Raw genomic sequence first — 4,511 nt, 5'->3', positions numbered from 1 at the left:
TTCGAGACTACTAGACCCGCGCCCAAACGCTTGCACAGCTGACGAAAGGGCTGGTCGGTGACGCCCGCCATAGGGGCGAGAATCAAGCCGTTCTGCAATGTGTATGGGCCGATGCGTACCGCCGACATAGGACTTCCCTGTTGTGGGGCCGGATCATTAGAGTTCGAAAAAAGGGTTGGCATGATACCGCTCTCGATGACTGGATAAAGGCTGAATTGGATAAAATCTGAACAGTTATTTCTTTATCGCCGTCGGTTTGGTTGCGCGGGGCTTAGTCAATAACCCGCCGTCAAACCTCAGTGCGTGAACCGATTCACTCGGGCGGTGAAAGCTCAGGCTGTAATTCACGGCTTTGTGCCCGGATCGAGGATATCCAGGGAGATATGGATCGGGGTCTGCGAGGGCATTTCGCTTACTCCGGCCAACTCACCGCTGAGGTATTCGGCGGGTTTGAAGCGACGACTGGCAATCAGGCTGCCGTTCAGGTCGGCGAAACGCAGCTCCAGCAGCGGGAAGGGCTGGGAGAAGGTCGCACGGTTGTAGATGATCGCGTCCACCACCAGCGCCCGGCGAAATCCGGATGGCTGCGCACCACCAGGTTGCTGCTCTTGATGTGGGCGATATCGACTCGCGACGGCACCGTGCAGCCCAGTGTGGGGCACAGTTGCTGGAACCAGGGGCGATAGGCGTCCTGGCGGGCCAGGTCGTCAGGTGGTAGGCAATGTACTGGCCTGCAAGGCCTGCGGCGGCGATCAGGACCAGCAACAGCCAGATCAGGCGACGGCCCCAGCCCGACGGGCGTTTTGCGCGTAGAGATGCAGCGGGTCGTCTTCCAGGTCCTGCAGCACATCGTCATGGACGCTGGCGTCAGGGCGTGAGCGTTTGCGCCGCAAGGGCGGGCGCCTCGTCGGGGTCGGCGGCTTCGGCGGCTTTGGTCAGCGGCGTGAACGGCGGTCGATGGTCATCGTCTGGCGTGGAGCGCAGTGGCAGTTCGTCGTCGAGATCGTCAACGTGCAGCGACATCGACGGCTCGGTGCTGCCGGTTCGCCGGCGTATGCGTCGGCTCGGTTTCAATGGCCGGGGCGCTCTTCGGGCGGCTCGCTGAACAGGCTGGCGGCCCATTTTTTCCTCTTCGGCCTTGACCGTGTCACGGCTGGCGCTGAGGACTCTTCCTTTTGGCGACGATCAGCGCCCGCCTGGCGGCGTTCCGCGCTGACGGGCAGTGTGTTGAATCTCGCGGCGTTCCAGCTTGGCCAGTTCTTCGTCCAGGTCCAGGTTATCCAGGTCCAGCTCTTCGGCCGTCCACTGTTTCTGGCTGATTGCCCGCGGCGGTTCCGGCTCCCGCTCTCGGTCGCCGCCGGCAGCTCAGGCGCAGCGGTGCCGGCTGCGCGCTGCTCCAGCAATTGGCGAGCGGCGTTGAACACTTGCAGGCACGAGCCGCAGCGGGCCATCGTGGCCTGAGCGATGACGCGAAAACGCGATTGGCAATGCGGGCACTGGGTGACGAAACTGTCGGTCATGCGGCCATCCGATTCAGGCAAGCGCTCATTCTAGCGCCGACGACCGCTGATGCGTACCCAGCCATCACGGTTGGCGATCGGATCAACTCGAAATCCTTCGCGTAGGCGGCGGCAACGTCTTCGCCTTGCTCGGCCAGGATGCCCGACAGCGCCAGGCGGCCACAGCTTGACCAGGCTCGACAGTTGCGGTGGGAGACCAGCGGGCCGGCGAGGATGTTGGCCACCAGTACGTCGGCCTGCACCTGGGGCAATGCTCCGGCAGGTAGAGTGAAATGCCTTCCGGGATGTTGTTGCGCCCGGCGTTGTCGCGGGAGGCTTCAGGGCTTGCACGTCGATATCGGTGCCCACGGCACCTTGGCGCCCAGCAGCAGGGCGGCAATCGCCAGGATCCCCGAGCCGCAGCCGAAGTCCAGCACGTGGCTGTCGGTCAGGTCCTGGCCATCCAGCCATTCAGGCACAGCGCGGTGGTCGGGTGAGTGCCGGTGCCGAACGCCAGGCCGGGTCCAGCAGCAGGTTGACGGCATCCGGCTCAGGCGCAGCGTGCCAGCTTGGCACGATCCACAGCGCTGGCCGAAACGCATCGGCTGGAAGTTGTCCATCCAGCTGCGTTCCCAGTCCTGGTCTTCGATGATTTCACTGTGATGCTCGGGCAGCGGGCTGCCGGTGAGCATTCCATATGGGCCAGCACGGCGGCGGCGGCATCGGTGCCGTCTTCGAACAGAGACCAGCAAATGGGTGTGCGACCACAGCGGGGTGGTGTTCAGTTCCGGCTCGAAGATCGGTTGGTCTTCGGCGTCCATAAACGTGACTGAGACAGCGCCTACTTCGAGGAAAGCGTCTTCATAGGTTTCAGGCTTGTTCTGGGCTGATGGCGAGACGGACTTGCAGCCAAGGCATGGCGGGCACCTTGAAAAAAATGAGTGTGCAGCGGGGTGGGGCTGCGAAAGGGCGCAAGTTTACGCGAGCGCGCGTAATAAACGACGTATACTGGACACGCGAATGATCGGCAGAACACGACACGAACCTGTAGGAGCCGGCTTGCCGGCGATGGCGGCACGTGAAATTACTACAGGCTCACGGGCCTATCGCCGGAGAACTAACTCCCACTCCTACAGTAAGTGCTCTGAAACAACAAGCCGCCCGAGGGCGGCTGTTTCCCTAAAACACTATTGCCAGCTTGTGTTCCAGGTAGTGAATGTCTACCACCTTCGCAGAAGCCTTCATCACGGACCAGGTCGATGCAGCGGGATGTTGGTCTTGATGCCGTCGACCACGATTTCGTCCAGGGCGTTGCGCATACGGGCCATGGCCTCGTCGCGGGTGGCGCCCAGGTGATCAGCTTGCCGATCAGCGAGTCGTAGTTGAGACGGTAGCCGCTGTACAGGTGCGAATCGACGCGAACGCCGCTGCCGGGTGCATGGAAATGCTTGACCAGGCCTGGACTTGGGATAAAGGTTTTCGGGTCTTCGGCGTTGATGCGGCACTCCAGGAGTGGCCGTGCATCTTCCGTCGTCCTGGGTGAAGGACAGCGGGTTGCCGGCGGCGATGCTCAGCATCTCCTGACGATGTCGATACCGGTGACCATCTCCGAAACCGGGTGCTCTCTACCTGCGCGAGTGTTCATCTCGATGAAGTAGAAACGACCGTTCTCGTAGAGACTCAAAGGTACCGGCGCCACGGTAGTTGATGTCGATGCACGCCTTGACGCAGCGAGCCAGGACTTCCTGGCGAGGCCTTTTCATCAGGCCCGGTGCCGGCGCTTCTTCCAACACCTTCTTCTGGTGACGGCGCTGCAGCGAGCAGTCACGGTCGCCCAGGTGTGGATGGCGTGGCTGGCCGTCGGACAGACCCGCACTTCCGTGACGTGGGTTGGTGAGTACTTCTCCAGGTAGACCATCGGGTTGCCGAACCAGGCGCCCGCTTCGGAGCGAGTCTGCTTGGCTTCGATCAGGTCTTCTTCCTGTGCACCACGCGCATGCCGCGACCACCACCGCCACCGGCGGCATGATGATCACCGGGTAACCGACTTCGCGACCAATGCGCAGGGCGGTTGCCTCGTCTTCAGGCAGTGGGCCGTCGGAACCAGGAACAGTAGGTACACCGGCGGCGATCATGGCGTCCTTGGCCGAGACCTTGTCGCCCATCAGGCGAATGGTTTCGGCTTTCGACCGATGAAGGCAAACCCGGATTTTCCACCTGTTCGGCGAAATCGGCGTTTTCCGCGAGGAAGCCGTAGCCCGGGTGGATGCCATCAGCGCCGGTCACTTCAGCGCAGCGATGATGTTCGAGACTTTCAGGTACGAGTTCGTGGCCAGTGGCGGGCCGATGCAGATGCTTTCGTCCGCCAGTTTCACGTGCATCAATTCGGTATCGGCCGTCGAGTAAACAGCGACGGTCTTGATGCCCTTCCTTGCGCGCAGGATACGCAGCGCGATCTCGCCGCGGTTGGCGATCAGGACTTTTGCAGTTTCTTCGCAGGTTTCAACATCGAAGGCGCTCCGCGGTTCAAACGATGGTGAACAGCGGCTGGTCGTACTCAACCGGCTGACCGTTTTCTACCAGGATGGATTCGATGACGCCGGCTTTTCGGCCGTGATGTGGTTCATCATCTTCATCGCTTCCACGATGCAGATGGTGTCGCCCACTTTCACGGTTGCGCCGACTTCAACGAAGGCTGGCGAGGTCGGTGCCAGGTGCGGTAAGAAGGTACCGACCATTGGCGACGACCACGAAGCCGTTCAGCGCAGGCGCGGCTGGGGCGGCAGGTGCAGCGGCAGCAGCGGGGCGGCAGCAGGTGCAGCAGCGGAGCCGGCGCTTGCATCTGTGGCGCGTAGAACTGTTGGGCCGGGTCTTGCTGTGACGGCTGATCCGTACGGACTCTTCGCCTTCCTTGATTTCCAGCTCGTCGATGCCGGATTCTTCAGCAGTTCGATCAGTTTCTTAACTTTACGGATATCCATGAATCATCAACTCCAAGGGTCGGTCAGGGGC

At 61.8% G+C, this 4,511-nt stretch overlaps 1 pseudogene; it reads right to left on the bottom strand.

Annotated features, from left to right (window-relative positions):
* Positions 1–2,678: 2,678 nt before the first annotated feature.
* Positions 2,679–4,237, bottom strand: LOC117793213 (annotated as a pseudogene).
* Positions 4,238–4,511: the final 274 nt, after the last annotated feature.

The sequence above is a fragment of the Drosophila innubila genome, unplaced genomic scaffold, assembly GCF_004354385.1.
Source record: "Drosophila innubila isolate TH190305 unplaced genomic scaffold, UK_Dinn_1.0 17_U_U, whole genome shotgun sequence".
Classification (NCBI taxonomy): Eukaryota; Metazoa; Arthropoda; class Insecta; order Diptera; family Drosophilidae; genus Drosophila; species Drosophila innubila.
Note: the sequence above shows the minus strand (reverse complement) of the source record. Positions and strands in the feature narration are given on the sequence as shown.